The sequence below is a fragment of the Eubalaena glacialis genome, chromosome 6 (genome assembly GCF_028564815.1).
Source record: "Eubalaena glacialis isolate mEubGla1 chromosome 6, mEubGla1.1.hap2.+ XY, whole genome shotgun sequence".
Classification (NCBI taxonomy): Eukaryota; Metazoa; Chordata; class Mammalia; order Artiodactyla; family Balaenidae; genus Eubalaena; species Eubalaena glacialis.
Genome location: NC_083721.1, coordinates 3,810,228 through 3,829,446, shown reverse-complemented (window position 1 = coordinate 3,829,446; position 19,219 = coordinate 3,810,228). Strand labels below are relative to the sequence as shown.

Sequence of the window (19,219 nt, the reverse complement as noted above, 5' to 3'; positions counted from 1 at the left end):
GCTGCTGCGAAAATTACATGAGCCTGTATGTCATACCTAGTAAGGACTTGACAAATGTGCAATTAATTTTCAGAAACTGCAGGGTTAATAGATATTTAATTCAGCATAAAAGGGTGCAGATTAACCCCTGACGAAGATGAAGCCATTTCACACAGAGAGGATGCCTGACTCTCCAAATCTGACACTTCCCTCAGGCTGCTGCTACGGTAATGTCTCGTCTCTCTGGGTTGGTTTTATAATGCCATCTTGTTCTTTAAAATAGTTATGACATTTATTTTTTAATATAAAATGGATTCAGAGTAACTAAGACTATTTGGACAGTTTTATCATTCCCTAGAGGGTGAGCTAGAGATACACCAAACACGGTACCCGCACGTTTGCAGGCTCTCCTCGGGCTTCAAAGGACCAGGCTTTGCTGGTCAACCAGCCTCTGCGCTCTTCAGGAGAATCTGCAGAGTTTCCCAGGCCACCACCTGGAGTGACCAAGCGTGATCCCCGGTCTTCTTCACCACTGATCTGGCTCCTGTTGAGGTACTGACTCCACTTGACTGACCTGGAGACGTGACTTTGCTTCCAGAGACGACGCCTGGAGCCCGTCCACAGACAACTGCCTTGGTCAGCTTGCACCGAGCTGCGGTTCATTCTTGCCTGGCATCGTTTCACCTCGATGGTGACTGCTTGAGAAGGAGATTTTCCCTTCCTTTTTTTTGATTAGCCATTTAAATTTCTCCCTTAATCCTACTATACTGTCTTTGTAATCACACATCTATTTATGTGCAAAGAAACCCCTGTCATCATTTACAGAGGTCAGCAGAGAAAAAAATAAGCTTATAATGCCACACTCATAACTCAGCCGTGCTCTGAACACTATCTTTAGTGCAATTAATTTTTGAGACAGCTAGTTCAGATGTTGCCACAGGGAAAAGCAGCAGATGCAGAATCAAAAGCTTGGACGAGTACTTTTCAAAAGGGTTTCTTAAAATCAATTTAGTGGTCTGAAGTGAACAACTGAAAAAAATGACTAGGGCAGAGTAGAAAAGTCCGAACGTCTCAAATGTAGTAAGGCTGACTACGATCTTGCGAAACTTTCACAAGTTATATGCATACATTTCCACACATGTAAGCGGGCACTGGGGTGAGATGTACAGTGGTCCCTCAGTATCTGCAGGGGATTGGTTCCAGGACCCCTGCGGATACCAAAATCCAGATGCTCAAGTCCCTTATATAAAATGGTGTAGTATCTGCATATAACCTATGCACATCCTCCCATATACTTTAAATCATCTCTAGATTACCTGTGGGTCAGAGTTAAGACAGTTTGAAAGTCAGTGCTCTAAGCTAATCAACCTCTCTGAGCCTCAGTTTTCCCCACCGTGAAGTAGGGATAATAATGTTACTGTGAGAATCAGAAAAGAAAACCATAATCACTACCGTTTGTTCAGCACCTATAACACACTACAAATTGTACCAGAACTTCACATCATTCCCCTATTCACTCACTCAACAAAGTGACAGAAGGCTTGAAGGACGCAAGGATGAGCCATTAGGATCACTGAGGGAAGAGCATATAGGCACAGGGAAGAGACGAGGTAACAGCAGGGCTGGAGCAGAGCTGAAGCAGCCGTGGATGATGACACTGAAGGAGCTTGAGGAGACACTGTGCAGGGCTGGGGGGACCACTGGAAGGACTGCACTTTTTACCAGGGCAGCTGTTGGAAGATTCTGAGAAGAGGAATGACGACAACCTGAATTTTGTTTCAGAAAGATTCCTCTGGCTATGTTGCAAAGAATGGACCATGGGAGAGGGTGTAAGCTGGGAAGTCAGCTAGGAGCCCACCGCACTGATGCAGGCGAGACAGGACAGTGCCCGGACCAGCGGGGCAGCGGTGGAGGTAAAGACAGCCATTAGGGTTTCTGATGGACGGACTGCAGAGGGAAAGAAGGTGAGGCGTTAAGGGTGTCTCCAAGGTGTCTGCCAGAACTGGAAGGATGTCCTTACTTGAGATGAAGCTTGAAAAATTGGTTCAGAATTTTTCAGGAATTCAGTTTAGATATTCTAAATGTGAGCAGGGACCTGGTCATTAATGTACCCTTCATGGGCATCCTTTCCTGCTTCACTTCCCCTGCAACCTTTCTTGTGCTTCCTGGGATCACTTCCCAAATAAACATCTACACTTGAATCCTTGTCTCAGGGTCTGCTTTTGGGGGAACCCCAACTAAGAAACCAAGGGACTGCGTGAGGACTAAACCAAGTGAGATTTTCTACATCCCTGGACGTGAAGCAACGCTAATGCACATACCATCTGCTCCCTATTCCTACAGGCCAAAAAACCCGCATTTTCTCACTTTTCATTGTTCGGAAAAGTTTCCTTCTTTTTCTTCCTTCAAATTATCGTGACCTCTATTTTTGTTCTAAGTAACTGCTTCTAATCCCTAAACCACAGGCTTCCATACTTTTTGAACGAAACAGGAAATTAGGGAAAAATAAGTCACTGAGAGTTGAGTTGTAAGAGGAACAGCCACTGTCCCTGAAAAGTATTTGGAATTTAAAACTATTCATTTGACTCTAGCCTTAATTTATAGTCATCAACGAGAGCGCCTGCTTGAAAAGTGGCTAAGCATGTCCAAATTCCTGATAACCAGTGCAGAACAGCTCCAGGTATTGATTTTTCCATACCATTCCCTAGACACTGATCGGGCATGAAGAGCAGCTAACATCTGAGCGCTTACTCTGCCACGTAGCACTGTGAACAGTTTTCAGGCTTTAACTCAATATTTACACCAACCCTAGGAGGTAGTACCATCATTATCCCCATTTTACAGTTGAGAAAGCTGAGGCACACAGGGTTAAGGCTATGTGCCTGAGGCTCAAGTTTGCACAGACAATAAGGAGCAGAGCAGAATTCACACCAGGTGACTTGGCTCTGGAGGCCATGCTCTTCACCTGCACACCATACCAACCTCTAGTTTCCTCTTTTAATTCCCACATAAACATCTGAGCTAGGCACTGCCATCATCCCTGTTTTACAAATTAGGAAACCGAGGCATCGAGAGGTCAGGTAGTGTGGCTAAGGTCACCCAGTCAGTTAACAGTGGGGCTGGGAGTCGGGCCCCAGAGCCTGGATTCTTGGTCATCACGTTACACACTTCTCATGGTCGGGCACCGGTCTAGTATGTGCTAGAACTGGCCAGACAGGGAGGGTGGCAGTCTGACAAGCATGGTCCTGCCTTACGGCTCTTAGTCTTGCGTGGGAACAGGACAAGTCAATCCACCACACACTCCGGTGTGCTAAGCACCAGGAGGCAGGGTGCAGAGGTACAGATGGAGTACAGGTGATGGCACTGGATCCAGGTGAGAGGAAGGTCAGGGAAGGGATTCTACAAAAGAAGTTTCCTGAACAGGCAGGAGTCAGAAAATATGGGAGTCAGAAAGGAAGCGTGAAGGACATTTCAAGGACAGGAGCAGTGTGTCCAGTACACAGAGCCAAGACCAAGTGCCTGGCTAGAGCAAAAGACACATGGAGGGGAAGGCGGGTGATGAGGCTGGGGAGGGGGTGGAGGCATGAGGCCCTGGGAGCAAAATTAAGGCCCCGGAAGGGTCATCGGAAGACAGTGACCTCTCCCATCCTCTTCAGGAGCCCAGGACAAGGGCTCTAGGTATAAAAAGCCCTTGCTTTTACCTTTTAATTCAATCATCAAAGCTTAACAATGGTCCCTTTCCTGGTCTAGCTGCAAACAATTAACATTTTGGACTTTTGTGTTTTAATGACACAGTAGGTATATTTATTGAGCTTCACAACTTCATTAAAAATATAAAATGCTACACTAAGAACGCAGGCAAAAACGGGGGTGAGAATCACGACTGCTGCGTGTCACGAGATAATCCAGAAAACCCTTTGTAGCTGGTGGATGTGCAGACTGAACGCTCAAAGCCGCCTGCTTTTCTGCTCTTCAGCCTCAGGTGAGGCCAGCTTTGGTGCTGGAGGTACCTTCTCCTCCATCAATCTGCTGGGTCATCAAACTCCAATCTCTCGTGGACACTCAGGACCCCTGACTCACAGAGGACAGCGCATCCCGGGTCTGCAGGCTCTGACGTGGACACGCGTGCTGTCGCTGCATCCCCGGCCCCTCCTGCCCACTGCTCATCTCCATGAGTCTCCAGCGCCCGAGCTCCCGCCACCACTTCAGTCACGGTGGAGACCTTGGTGCTCTTACAAGAAAAGTGGGTGAAACATGGAAGAAAAGGCCCCTTTACCACAGAAAAAGCTGGGAGGAAATCCCCCAAGAAAACCAGCTCCTGAAGCGGGGCGGGCTTGCTTACCACTTGGATCCCTGCACACAAATATCTTCCCAAACTCTGCCTAAATTGTTTCTATTTCATGTTGTTTCCTGATATTTCAAAATAAGAGAATCTTTACAGTTAACAATTCATGGTCGTCACTATAGCTCCACGGGAAAGACTTTCAAATTAGTCTACTTGTCTCAAATCCTGGCTTTGCCACCTATTAGGTGTGTAACCTTGTAAAGCTCACTCAACCTGAGTACACGTTTCCTCGACCTGTTCAATGGGGCCAACACTGCCCACCACACAGGATTCCTACGAAGAACAAAAGACGCCGTATGTGTGCAAGCTCCTGGTACATACAGTGTTTCCCGTCTGCGCGCAGGCACTTTCCTTCCTCTTCTTCCTTTCCTGAACGTTTCCATGGTAGGACAGGCATGTAAGACTAAATATAACGAAGCATACAAAAAGTGCTGCGAATTCTGTCTACAGGAAGCAGTTAATTTGGCCGAGGGGTGGGAGGGTCGATGAGTGAACAGTGGGGACCTGAGGGAAGATGGGGGACTCATTGCTTACCGGACAATTATAATGATACCAATAATACAGGTTCCACTCTTCACCATTCTACTGTAGATACTTTCCAGAAACATGCATCTAATAGTGCCAGAGCTTAAAAACTCCAGAAGCCCCTGGTTTGAATGAAGTTCCAATTCCCTAGAATGGCTACAGAGCACTTCACAACTGGATTCCAGAAAACTATTTCATACCACCACCTCAAAGTCCTCAGGTACCGAATGCTAAGAGGGGCAGAGAATTCATATCTTAATATAACGTAATTCAATGCAAATAATTCCCTCTTTATACCAACTGTAGGAAGTTGAGATTTTTAAGGAGATGGAGGAAAGGTAGGCAATTCTGGACTATAGAACATTCCGGGGATATAAACAGAAGCAAAGCAGAACTAGACACTCGGATAAAAGGACACCAGGAGGGGAAAAATGGGCGCAGAAGGGGAGATGCGAAGGGACCAAAATAACCTCACACCAGCTTTCGAGTTTTGGAGACGAACACTCAGGCTGGTATCAGAGCTAAGGTACATTGTAAATCAAACTTGCTCCAAGACCAGCCCACAAAACCCTTACCACCAGTTCTATAGGAAAATCTCTCTTTAATACAAAACATTAATGTGAAACTGAACTCTGGGCACACAATCCTTTGGAATGCTGGAGATTGCTTATATAGCCCTAACCATGACACCGGGAGAAAGAAGGAATGCATAGAACACAAAGCAAACACGTAGTTAGAAAAACAAAGCATCTACATTTGGCTTCGGAATATAAACACACACCCCACTCACCCCCAAACCCTCACCTCTGGGTCTAGCCTGACTCTCTCCATTTGATTTTACTATGAGATGGTGGCAGGCAGTCGGCTCTGAGTTTACATCTCATCATGGCTCACCTGGAGACAATGCAGATGTCCAGACATCCTCGAAAGTGCCTGGGAGTTCAAAGCCAGCCTCGCCGATCTGACCCTTCAAGGGCAGCGATGTCACCCCTGGGACCCCATCTCGCCACAGGCTTAGTGTCCCCCGAGGAGGGCTGCTCTGGTCTAGGGTGTGTGCGCCGCCTCACCCAGCAGAGCGCACCCCGGTTCACAGAGCTGCCTCCTGTTGTGCCCCTCCCGCCGAAGCACCCGGTCCCGAGGAGTCTGAGGCGCTGCGCTGCCCTCGCTCAGGACCGGGCGCACAACCAATGCCCAGCCCGTTAGGAACTTTCTCCTTTGGAATACGGGCTGAGAACAACAAAGGCGGCGACTAGCGGAGCTGGTTTATCTCAGCCCTGGCCTCAGAGTGCAGCCGGCAGCGCCCGCCACACAGGCTCCTGCAGTTACCTTGGTTTCTGTCCTTCCCGGCCCAATTCTCCGTCTTTCCTTCAATGTCAAGAGCAGCCCTCTCTCCACCTTTAAATTTCTTTTTCTATTCAAGCTGGCCTGGCAGTTTCCGCTCTTGTCATTAAAGGACCCTGACTAATAAGATTTCCGAGTGGTATTCGTCCTTCCCATCATGCCCTCCAAATCCATCGTGACTGAGCTTCCGAGAACAAAACTTTGATCATTCACTGGACGCACACATTAAGTATTACTATTATGAATTCAACTTCTTTACTGAGCCCCTATTACGTGCAAGGCACAATTAGACACACGTGAAATACAGGGTCGCACAGAACAGACAAGGCCTCCACTTTCCATTGGGGTAAATCAGACGATGAACAGGGAAACAAGTAAAAAAAGATAACTTTGGACTGTGCTAAGAGCTACAATGGAAATAAATAGGGAGCTATGACTGGGGGGAGGTAACCAGGGTTTGGAGGGGATGGTTGGGAAATGCCTCGATGTGACAGTTTAGCTGAGACCTAAGACCTGAGTAAAAAGAAATAAAATGATAAAAACAAAGGTTCTCCATTAGGTTAAAATGCAAAACTTTAAAAACATGGACTTCAAGGCTCTGTAAATCTGGTTTCAAACTACTTTTTAAATTTTCTTTCCTTTAGTTATCGCCTCGTGATAACTTCCTGCTTCAGATACTTTGTCTCTGAGACACCACCCGCAGGTCTTGCTGCTTCTGTCACCCAATCTGCAATGTCCCAGATCCCCCCTAACCCCGCCCCCGACACCACTGAGCTGAACGTTACTCACCCTTCAAAGCTCAGCTCGAGGCCATTTCCTCCATTAAGCCTTCAGTCATGGGCTGGACTGTCCCCTGCGATTCCTAGGTCGAAGTCCTAACCCCCAGCACCTCAGAATGTAAGCGTATGTGGAGACAGGGTCTTCTAAGAGACCGTAGGTTGTAATGAGGCCTTAAGGGTGGGCCCTAATCCAACGTGACTGGTGTTCCTGTAAGAGGTGGAGATAAGGACACAGACACAGAGAGAAACCATGTGAAGACAGAGAAGACGACCGTCCACAAGCTGAAGGCTCGGGAGAAATCAAGCCTGCCAGAGCCTTCATCTTGGACGTCTAGGCTCCAGAACTGTGGGAAATACATTTCCAGTGTTCAGGGCCCCCAATCTGTGGTGCTCTGTTACGGCAGCCCTAGCTAACTAATATACACACCTTCCTTGACCACTGCAGTTTATAACGAGCAAACGCCTTTCAACTGCAGTATTACAGAGGGACACCATTTACGCAGTGTTTATTCAGTGCCGTATACTGTAAGTTGTCTGTCTCCCCAGCAGACGTGTAAGCTATTTAAGGACTAGGAATCTATTAATGTCTTTTGACACTCTTCGCAATGCCCTACGTGGTATCTCACACAACAATAAATATCTGTTGATTTTTCTGTACTCTGACACTCTGATTAGATGAGCAGTGGAAACCGTGCCTTTTATTTGTTTTCCTAACGCAGAACTGGTCCCACCAGTACCCTTTAGAATACTATATTGATTTTTCTATTCCTCCCTAGATAAAATGCAAACTCTACAGACTGGCATGCAAGAGTCTTCATATTCTGATCACAATTCATCTCTCCACCCTTACTGGACAGCATGAGGGTGAGCATCTACCCTACAAACCTGCACACCCAATTTCCACCGACTATCTTTCTTACCTTTCCTTTACTTGGCTAACCTCTACAGGAAGATCCAGCTCAAACGTCACCATCTCTACAAAGCTCTAGTGATGTGCTCCTGGCCAGCAGCTCAGCCATCTAAGCTACCACAGTACTTCGTCTCCTCTGCAATAACACACCTATGTTGAATGATCTGCCTTTGTATCTACCCTCTCATGAGAGTCCTTAAAAGGAAGAACCCTTGTTGTCAGCTGTGTATTCCTAACGCTTAGGGCAGGCCCAGCAGGTGCCTACTGGCCAAAGAGAGAAACCATCACTAAGGCTCGAGGCCTGGGCGGGCTCATCTCTGCTGCTCCAGCATCCGGCACAGAGAGCAGCGCGTGACAGCGGTCTTCGCTTTGTGTGTGAGCGCCTGTGGCCTTAGCTCCTACCGGCCAATGACTCCCAACTCTGTATCCCTGCTGAGGCTTCTCGGGACTCGTCCATCACAGGGCAGCCCTCTTGTCCAGGATGGCACCTAGGACCCTGCCCTCCCACATCTGCCGGTCCCCACACATTCCCTGTTTAGTTCGGTGTGCTGCCAGCCAGCGGGTCTCCCAGACTGGAAACCTCTTCTCTTTCCTTTCTAGCCAGTGACCACCCCCTCTCAAGCCTTGCTCGTGATCAGCTCTAGCGTCTGCTCTCCTCATCCCCACCAGCTTTGGTTCCTCCAGTCATCGCCCCTCACCCAGAGACCCTCTCAGTACCTCGGCCCCTCTTTTGTTACACACCTAACATGCCCTGCCATGAACACCGTCAGGTTCCTCAAGGGCGGGGGTCATATCCTTTCCAACTTTTATTTCCAGAGAATGAAGCACACTCTACACCGGACAGTGTAAAAAGGAAGAATATATTAGATGCAACGTTATTTTTAAGTGAACCAATGCCCCCCATGTCTACTTTCTTTTTACCATCGATATCTACTGGTACTCATATTTAAACGTCATGACTATTAGTCATTAAGGTGGATGAAGGATCTACTCCAAGCACCAGCGGGTAAAAGTTTTCAAAAGCAACTGTCAACGAGAAACCTTTCTGACACGCATTAACCCACTTTCTTCCGAACAAGTAATCAGACCACAACGCAGGCTCCCCATGGATGACGCAGGGTCACCGCTGTCAACAGTCTTGGACGCTGCGGAATACCTGGCGCCGCCAGATGCCAGGCGTGAGCGGGGCTGGTGGCTCCCGCCCTAAGACCCCAAGGCGCTGTGCACTGCGCGGGCTCCGGTCACCGCTTCCCCCACCTCCCACTGCCAGGCCGCCCCACTGGAGAACCTGTCTCTACGGTCACCCCTCTAAACCGTGCTGCCGAAGCGGCGTCCTCCAGAACCGCGCGGCGCTGCGGTCGGAGCGCGCAGCAACCGGGGTGGAGGGCCAGGACCGAGGGGCGCTCCCGCGGTCACAGCCATGCTCTCCCGTACGGGGGCCAGTGAACGCGCGCCAGGTAAGCGATCTGGGCGAGAAGAGAAAACATCTCGGGGAGTCCGGCCAGCGGAGGTCTCTGGGCGGGGGTCTCCAGCGCGGCCGGTCGGCAACCTACGCCTCCGGCCGCAGGTTTCGGACGGGGGCTTTCCCGAGCGGCGGGGGAGGCCCTCCGCATTCCAGCAGAGACGCTCGGGGACAGCGCTGGCGAATCGGGGAGACGGGTCCTCCCGGGGGTCTGCGGGGGGCCGGCCAGGAGGCGAGGCGGGGCGGGGCAAGCAGTCCACTCGGGTCATCGGTTGGATGCGCCGGCGGCCGCCAGGCGGGGCTCGAGAGCCGGTGGGGCGGGGGCGCGGGCCGCGGCAGGTGCGGGGGTCCCCCCGCCCCGCAGCTTCCGCGTACGCCCGCGCGCCCCGGCAGACACCGGCCGGCCTCCACGGCGGACCGGAATGGAGCACGCGCCCGCGGCCGGAAGGCGCCCCAACCGCCCGGCGCAGGGGCGCCGGGCCCGGCGAGGGAAGCCCAGTGAGGGATGGAGCGTGCGCAGTGGCGAGGGCGAGGCCAAGTGCGGGCAAGGAGCATGCGCAGTGTGAAGACACAACGGGCTACGTGGGAGCCCGGGGCATGCTCGGTGAGAGCCGGCCCCGGCGCACGCGCAGAAGCGCTCCGAGCCCGCAACCCGCCGGCGGAGAGAAAAAGGAGGAGAGAAATCACCTCAGAGTTACGTCAGGAAAGGCCGCGTTTTGCGGGGAGGCTGTGGCCTCCCATGGGCCCCGCAGTTCTCCTAGGGCCAGGGGCCTGACAGTTACTCACCGGTCTTCAGCCCCGAGGCAGACGCCAGGCCCCTTCCCGCTCACACTCGGCTCGCGCGCGCCGCAGCCGCCGCTGCCGCTGTGATTCCATCCATCTTGAATTTGACGTCATCCCACACCAGGGATGAGGTCATCGCAGGCAGCGCTCGTCACGTGCGCGGCGCTGTGATTGGCCGCTAGGCGCCGGGGGGCGGGGCGAGGGAGGTGCGCGGCGCGGGGGGCCGGGCGAGGGCGGGCCCGATGGCAGCCGGCTCGCCGCCACCGCCGCCGCGTCCTCCCGCGCGCGCCTTCCGCCCGGTGTTCCTCTTCCCGCGCCGCACGCGCCCGCGTCCTCCCCCGGCCCGAGGCGGGGCGCGCGTCCCCCGTGGGCCGCCCTGAGGGGAGGCGGCAGCGACTGGAGGGGCGCGGATCGCGCTCTGCCCGGCGGTCCCGGTGGGCTTGGCGCCGCGGGGACACGCGCCGGTGGGCTCGCCGGGTGGTGCCCCTTCCCGGCCCGGCGCACTGCGGCGGCGCCTCCGCTCGGCCCTCGGAGGACTGTTCTCCGACGGCAGCCCCTTGGTGCCCGGGTCCAGGTGCATCTCGGCGGCGCAGACGCCTCTCGGCGGGCGTGGAGGCGCGCGGCGTGCGGCGTGCGACCTGCCGAGAACCGACCTGGGCGCTAACGTTTCTTCCCAGCTGGGCGGTCCAATCGCTGGGGACCGCTCGGTGCTGACTTGGGGTGGACGGGCCTCCAGGTTCACCCCGCCTGAGCAGATGGGGGTGGCAGCTCTGCTCTTCAGCCTCGCGTGGCATCCACTTGTCAGCTGCGTGTTCACAGACAAAAACCTTCACTTTTAATAGGCATTGGCTTAAGCGATCGCTAGGCAACTAACTTATTTTCTCTAATATCAGTTCTCAATTGCTGTCTCCTAGACTGTCGTTTTCTTGCATGAGTATTACAAGCCCATTAATTAGAAAACTCACTTCTCTCTCATTCAAAACCAGAAAATTAGTGTAACAAATGCCAAACTGTAAACACTAACTCTACAGAAAGGTTCTGTTAGGCAAGGTAAACAAAACAGATTAGATTGGAATGGAGAGGAGACTGCGTGTTTTTTTGTTTTTTGGCCGGGGTGCATGCAGGATCTTAGTCCCCCGACCAGGGATGGAACCGGTGCCCCCTGCAGTGGAAGCGCAGAGTCCTAACCACTGGACTGCCAGGGAATTCCCGGGACTGCCAGGGAATTCCCGAGACTGCCTTTTAAAATGATAATTTTTAGGACCAATGCTTAAATTCCTGGCTTTTAAATCCATGTTGTTTAATATTTTCCAAATGTCAATTTTCAGATAAATTTAATTTTTTAAAGTTGAGTTTATACATATGACCCTAGGTAAAAAAATTTATGAAATGTCTGAGGAACATGTGTAAGAAATAATCTTGCATTAGGTTGATTAAAATTAAAAACGTGTTGCAAAATGAACAGCTCTATTGTCAATTGTTTTCGTTCCACTAATTTTAAGAGGACTCAGTCTCAGGAAGAATCTTGCACCTAAAAGTTTTCTTCTGCAACTCTTTAAAAACTTGAAAAAGTGTCTTTGTATTTTGAACTGAATGGTGGTGGAGCAAAAAGTGGCTCTGAACTAAAAGAACAGTGTAAGTCTTTCAAAGGACCTTGAGTTTTAGGGTCCCCTGTGGTTAGGCTGGGCGAGCACACATAGTTGTCCCCACTTTACGGGTGAGAAAACGTGTACCAGCTGTGTAGCCAGAGCTAGAAGCTGGGTTTTCTAGTTTTCAGCATACTGTACCGTATGCCAAAAGCAATCGCCTTCTGCCTGCATCCCTTCCAGCTGCCTCAGGAAGATAACACGTTGGTGTCTCCTCTTTAATGATCAGGCCATTTCACTAAAAGGGGCCTGACTGCTAAATCCAGCAGTTTGTTCAGTTGCCTCTTTGGTTTGTGACCCTACCAATTCCTCCTTCAAACCCACTCGTTTCAGTGATGCTTCATGCCCTTGGATTTTCTTTTCTTTTTCTTTTTTCTTTTTTGGCCTCGCAGCACACGGCTTGCGGGACCTTAGTTCCCCGACCAGGGATTGAACCTGCACCCGCGGCAGTGAGAGCGCAGAGTCCTAACCACTGGACTGCCAGGGAATTCCCTCCCCTGGATTTTCTACCCGGTATCTGACCTCTGGTTCTCAGCCTCCTGTGTCAGCTCCTCTGCCCAGACTGTCCTCACACTTTGGGTCTCCTGACGTTCTGACCGTGGCCCTCTTGTTCCACTCACCCCCTGCAGTCCCGTCCATCCCTGGGACGTGAGCCCAGCTGCCTGAGCCAGAGCCCCTCCCTCATCACCAGTATTCGGCCCGTCACCAGGTCGGGGCCATCCACCTCCTGGCTGTACCTCTGATAATGTAACCACGGGCCAGTCCCCAGCTTCCTAACTGCTCCCCAGCCTCCAGGATGTCCCTGTTCAATCCACCCTCGTGCTGCAGTTCAAGTGATCTTCTTAAAAAGCCAAAGGTATCATGCCACTCCCTTGCTTAAGTTGCTGATGGCTCTCTATTGCTTTAAGGATGACATTCAAATTTCGTAATGTGACTGACCAGACTGGTGACAGCCCGCCTCTAATCCCGTGTCCCCCGGCACCCACATGGACACACGTCCTCTCTGAACAAGTCACACTCTGCCTCTCACCTCTGAGTGTCCTTGTGCGTTGTCCTCTCCCCTGAGCTGTTCCTCCCCCTGCCCTGTGCACACTCAGTCTGCCCTTGATAATTTTATCTTGCTGGTTCACGTTCCTTCCTCCAGGACTCCCCCAGCCCCCTCCCCTGTTATCACTCACCCTCATTATGTGTTTGGGCCCCCCCCACCCTGTGCTCCCATAGCCGCTTGTGTAGCTTGTTATACACTTGTGCACTTGCTATTGGATTTGCCTGCCAGCAACCTCTCCCCCTCAGTGGGCTTCCTGTTCCCCTCTGCCTGCCCGGTGCCCAGCATGGTGCCTGACCTTGAGTTCATATTTTTATTGTGTGTTATCCATACACGGATGCATCCCGGCAGGATTTCTAGCTCCATATACGTGTGTATTTATTTACACACAGTTCACATCATTTATCTGGCCAGCTTCTTGTTAGATATCACCGTTTGGATAACCTACAGCTCTGCGCTCACATAGCTCAACTTCCTATGTTCTTTCTGTCTTCCCTTGAACCTGTTCTTCCTCCCCTCTCCCCGTCCTACTTAGTGGGGCTGCCCTGTCACCCCAGCCAGAAGCCTGATGGTAATTTTAGACTCTTCTCTCTCAGTGTCTGCATTCAGCCGTCACTCAGTCTTATCAATCTACCTCTAAGCACCCCTGATCTGTCCTCACCTGCCCTCCTGCTGCTGTTCCCTGGCTCCAGGGCCTCTGGCCAGTCATTGTAACCACTCATCCAAGTTCCTGCTTCGGGTTTGCGCCTTCCCGTCCCAACCCAGAACGTTTTTAGTCCGATTTATCTCTCTAAGTGCAAATTGGATGTTGTCTGCAGCCTCAGTGCTGGCACGACCTACAAAGTGGAGTGGAGATAGCTCTGGGCGTCCCCCCTTCACCAACTGCTCCAGCCACGCATGGCTGGGACCGGCACTGCCCAGATGCCCTTTTCCTATTCAGCTTGCTGGCAGATCCCATTTCTCCTCCAAGCTTCAGCCCCAGGCCTCCTGCCGCTGTGCTGCGGTTGCTTTGCTGTGACATCTATTCATCGGTTACTGGCTGCTAGCAGGTCAGCTGCTTCACTTGTGGGCTCTTGGTGCAGAGACTGTGCCTGTGAACCTGTGTGTCCCAGAGCTTTGGGCCTGTCGCTAGTGCTGTGTCCTGGGCCATCTGCCCTCGATGGCCAGTTTTCCCTCAGAGTCTGTGTCACAGTGATGTCTGAGTCTGTGTCAGTAATACCATAACTCGACCTGTTTGTATTTCTTGTACCAAACAGCCTTTTTGTAAATTGGGGTTTAAAAACATAAGCCTCTACATATTTGGAAGTGGGAAGTTTTTATTTATTATTATTATTATTTTTGGCCATGTGGTTTACGGGATCTAGACCCCTGACCAGGGATTGAACCTGCACCCTCAGCAGTGGAAACGCAGAGTTCTAACCACTGGACCTCCAGGGAATTCCCTGGAAGTGGGAAGTTTTAACTGGCTGTGATTCTCTGTTTCATTTTGAACTTGTGTCTAGATGTCCAAATTTGCCCAACCTGTAAGTTGAGGGGTTGTCTCTTTAAACGGTCGGGTTAAGGTAGAGGGTGGTGGATTCATCTTCCATGGTTTCTTTAACAAATTACCCCAATCTTGGTGACTTAAAACAGCAGAAATTTATTCTTTCATGGTTCTGGAGGTCAGAAATCTGAAATCAGTATCACTGGGCTGAAATCAAGGTGCCAGCGGGACCGTGCTCCCTCTGGAGGATACAGGGGAGAACCTCTTGGTGGCCTCTGAGCTTTTGGTGGCTGCTGGCATTCCTTGGCTTGTGGCCTTTCTCTTATAAGGACACTTGGGATGGCATTTAGGCCTCACCCAGGTAATCAGGGATCATCTTCCAGTCTCAGGACCTTTAACTTAATCACATCTGCAAAGACCCCTTTTCCGTAATAAGGTCACACCACAGGTTCCAGAGATTAGGACCTGTTGCTTTTGGAGGCTACTATTTAACCTACTACATGTAAAGGCAGTGTTCCTGTTTCCATGGCAGCCGTGGGGGAAGGTCTTTGAAAAGCACATGATGATGTAGAAAAAAAGAGGAAATGAGAAGTGGTGAAATGTTAGATTCTGTGTGAATGGATTATGACAACCACCCTCATGGTGTATGCCATATGAGATGCCCAGTGAGCCTCAGAACTGGGTGGTCCCCAGCTCTCTCTTGAGCATGGTTGAAACTGGGCTGGGTTGAATGTCAATTTCACTGTGTCCTCACTGTTGAGAAGCCTGGTCTTTGCACATCATGGTAAGAAAAGGGAGGGTACCAAACTGAAGAACTCCCCGAGTAGAAGCTTCAGCCCTCCGTGCTCTTTTCTTTCGAGGCAGGACCTGATCACCCCTCCTCTCTCTTCCCACCACCCTGGTCCTTAAAGACCTAGAGACCTCCAGGTCCTCCAATTCGGCTGACAGTTGCCACTGATGGTAACTGAATCACATCAGCACCTCAACGCCAGTTCCTAGCAGCCCTTTTGCCTTCAGCAAGATTGGGAGAGGACTCGTGTGTGTGTGTGTGTGTGTGTGTGTGTGTGTGTGTGTGTGTGTGTGTGTGTTTAATAGCAGTTGTAATTCTGGGTATTTGATTATGAACCGTGCAATAAGAACATGGATTTACATGGGATTTCTTGTGTGCCCTTGCATAAGCTGCTCTCATGAAAGATGGGGAGGAATGCAATTCTTTCAAGAGCTGCACCGTGGGATTCCTTTGGTAAAGGAAGACGGATCCACGTCCCCAGGCCGCAGAGCGGGGTGAAAAGTGGCAGCCCCTGCTGAACAAGTGTCTTCCCTCAATCGTGATCAGACCCACAGGGCTACCCTGCCCTTTAGAATGACCATTGCCGTCTACACCCCAGGAAAGTGAGGCTCATAAAGGCCAGGCCGTGGAGCGATAGGACTCAGAACCAGGGCAGACAGCAAAGGCTAAGACCTGCAGATAAGCTGCTCTGAAAATATTTCAGATCTGTAGAGGCATTGTTAACTGGTCAGCCCTTATCTTCTTTTTCTTCTAACGGGGAGGGGTAACCCAGGGCCCAGAGCTGAGGTTAGATGGTCGGGGCAGGGAGAAAGGTGTGTGCAGTCGGGAGACCTAGAAGGAAGCAGGAAGCTGAGGGACCTGCCGTCCACGGCCTGTGCTTGATGAGTGAGTTGGCGGATGAGCTACATTTTCTGTGAAGAGTGAGGTGTGTGGGGATGTGGATCGGGTCCACCGCTTGGCCATCCCTCCTTTTCGCCCTCCCTGCCTTCAGCATTATGATCTACGTGCCTGCCGTGCCCCAGGCTCTTGGACTGCAAAGATGAATACCAGGCGGTCCCTGCCCTCAAGGAGCTGGCATCCTCTCTGGGGAAATAGATGTGCCCTGTCAGTCCAGGTGGTAAACGCTGTGGGACCCGTGTGTGCTCAGAGCTGTGGAGCCCGAGGCAGGCGGTTCCGCCTCTCCCAGGGACCCAGATGCAGGGCGGGCCTGAGGCAGGAGGTGACCCTGCCAGCCTCTGTCCTCTCTGTGCCACAATGAGAGCTCTGGAATCAATCAGCCACCCGCTTCCCGTAAATGGCCACGAGACAAGGCGTTCCAGCTTCATCCCTGACACAGGCTGTGCTGGGTCCAGCGCAGGCACGAGGGAGCGGACGGCCGTTCTGGATTTCTAGACCAAGACACCAGATTGTGGGAGAAAAACGAACTCAGCAAAGGGTATTGGTGGGGCAGCCCTTCCCAAACAGCAGTTTGATCTGGGTATCTACGAGCGGAATGGGGGTGTCTCTCACCAGGACATCCCAAATGGCTGACTTTGTCCCATTTGGACCTCAGGCTTTGTGTGTTTCTGTGCACGGAGTGAACAGAGGGCTAAAAACGCTGACTAAATTGATCTGACCCTGAAGCCATTTTTAAAAGATCAGAGATGCCACTGTTTTTTGTTTCTTTTTTCCTTTTTAAAAAAAATCTTGGAGACTTTAAAGCTTTGCCCCTTTTCTTTTAGTAAGAGTCAGCGTCGTTGACCCTGGTCCAGAACATGAGTCACCCTATTGAAAAAAGAAATACGAACGTGCATTTAAATTTGATTTTAAAAGTACTTACTGTACTTAATCACCTCCAAGATGCCTTTTGATATTTGTCATGTTTTATGCTATGCATTTGACACATTTAAGCGTCTTTAATAGTTCCCCCCCAATTAATATTAAAATAGCAACTACAGAACTAGACTTGATAAAACATTATAGAACTTGGAGTTTGCTTACGAAGCACTCGTAAAAACTGGGTCAAATGATTTGATCTGCTTTCTCCATTAGAGAGAATCCCCCCCTCAGTATGTGACTCTATTGATTTGGAACCCTGTCTGGTTCTCTGATATCTGTGAAATGACTACTCCCGAAAATAGATGCCCTGTCCCTTTTATGCTTGCTTGCTTTCTTAATAAGGTAGGCAAATCACTGCCAATGTTTTAACACTTCGAAAGTTGATAGGTGAGGCTGACCCGTGACCAAGAACCACAATGATGTCATCTGAGGTTTTACCAAGCCTGTGTATTTAATTCACTTGATGTATCACCGGCTATGATAAGTCTAGGATTCTCAAAGCATGCTTGGAAACATTCCCAAGAATGTTTTGACTTATAAAAATCGACTAAGTTAAAAAAATAAGGTATTCAGAGTATGTGATAGGGAGGTAAGCGTGAAAAAACGTTTGGGCATCCCTCTGAAATCTGATTTCCTTTTCAGATTTAGTCCTCCCCTTGCAATCAATGGACTGGAGTGATTGATTTCGTCATGATGGCATGCTTATCGAGATACTCTCACCACTGTATCATCAGCAGTGTAATAATTATTCTAAAATTAAGTGCTGTGATCTTTCTCCTGGGCTTGAAGTTAGCTCATCAGAATTCTGAATTAAAACTAAAATCCCCTCCCAGTGCTGCAAGAAAGGGGACCTCACTCTTTTCATTGTCTTTCAGTGCCTGCTAGAGTCAGTGGCCTATCTTGGGCTCAGGTACCAAAAAATCTAAGTGGCCACCAAGATAATTATACTATAGTATACTATAAGCCATCAGTTGTTTTAGCAGGTCTAAGCTAACTTTCAGGAGAGCATTGCTCAGATAATGTTTTTAGCGGGGTCAAATCTGTACAAAAAGGTAAAGAGATAATAAGCAAAAATTATACCAGTGATGCCTCACCAGACATATTATAAAAACAAAGTGTCACCAAGCATAGCTGAGCTGTTGTGCAGATGTTACTGAAACTGACACGCCTGCAAGTCTGCAACTTGGTATCAATTGCACAATAAATGAAGAAGCTTCCCTCAGCTGAGAAACTAGGGTTTAAATCTGCAATTAGGAATGATGAACCAAGTGTCACTGATCACAGTGAAAGAAAACTTGAGCTGCGGTGATTTTAATAGGCATGGCTGGTCTGGCTCAGACGCAGCCACAAGAAATGCAGGGGGTGCTGATTTTTTTCTTTTTATTAAGGAGTGCACCAAGAGGCAGAATAGGCGGTGCTGAGAGTGTGGTGGTGGGATTGATCAGTCCTGGGTTCAAGTGCCAGCTCTTCAACTGAATAAGTGGGTGGCCCTGGGCAAGTTATTAATACATAACCTCTGCAACCTGCAGTCTCCTCATCTTTCCAACAGGATCGTCGATAATCAACACCTCCGCAGGTCATGTATGAGGATTAAATGAGATAACAAAGGTCCTCCTTAGCGCTGCCTAGCATATAGTAAGCATTCAACGAGAATTAGGTATTATTGTTGTTATTTCTACTCCTTCCTTAGAGAACTACTTAAAGCTATTCCAGGGAAAAATAACTAGATCTAGAATAAGTGCAGATAAAAGTGTTCCCGGAAGAGATGGTGAGAATGACTAACAAGATGCATAGGGTGAAACGGAATCAGCCTGGGATGATCCTGAACATGAGATTAAAACACAGTGATGCATGGGGACGTCCCTGGTGGCGCAGTGGTTAAGAATCCCCCTGCCAATGCAGGGGACACGGGTTCGATCCCTGGTCCGGGAAGATCCCACATGTCACGGAGCTACTAAGCCCATGCGCCGCAACTACTGAAGCCTGCGTGCCTAGAGCCCATGCTCCGCAACAAGAGAAGCCACTGCAATGAGAAGCCCACGCACCGCAATGAAGACCCAACGCAGCCAAAAATAAAAATATAAATAAATAAATAAATTTATTTTTAAAAAATGATGCAATGATATCACTTGTATGTGGAATCTAAAGTACGACACAAATGAACTTATCTACGAAACAGAAACAGACTCACAGACATAGAGAACAGACAAGGAGGTGGGGTGGGGGAGGGGTGGATTGGGAGTTTGGGATTAGCAGATGCAAACTATTATACACAGAATGGATAAACAACAAGGTCCCACTGTAGAGCACAGG

At 50.1% G+C, this 19,219-nt stretch overlaps 1 protein-coding gene across 5 annotated transcripts in view; it reads right to left on the bottom strand.

Moving 5' to 3' along the window:
• The window catches only part of ZBTB21 (zinc finger and BTB domain containing 21), a 36,810-nt gene extending 26,594 nt beyond the window's left edge, over positions 1–10,216 (bottom strand). Inside the window, exons 1-3 of one of the 5 annotated variants that reach the window (XM_061192849.1) lie at positions 10,128–10,215; positions 8,621–8,710; positions 6,980–7,177 (exon numbers count right to left, since the gene is read on the bottom strand). The gene's annotated coding sequence lies outside the window, so the exon portion shown is untranslated. Of the gene's footprint in view, positions 1–6,979; positions 7,178–8,620; positions 8,711–9,167; positions 9,308–10,127 lie in introns of those variants that run through there. The other 4 variants (XM_061192847.1, XR_009701232.1, XM_061192848.1 and 1 more) reach the window with 4 other exon arrangements.
• Between the last annotated feature and the right edge of the window lie 9,003 nt (positions 10,217–19,219).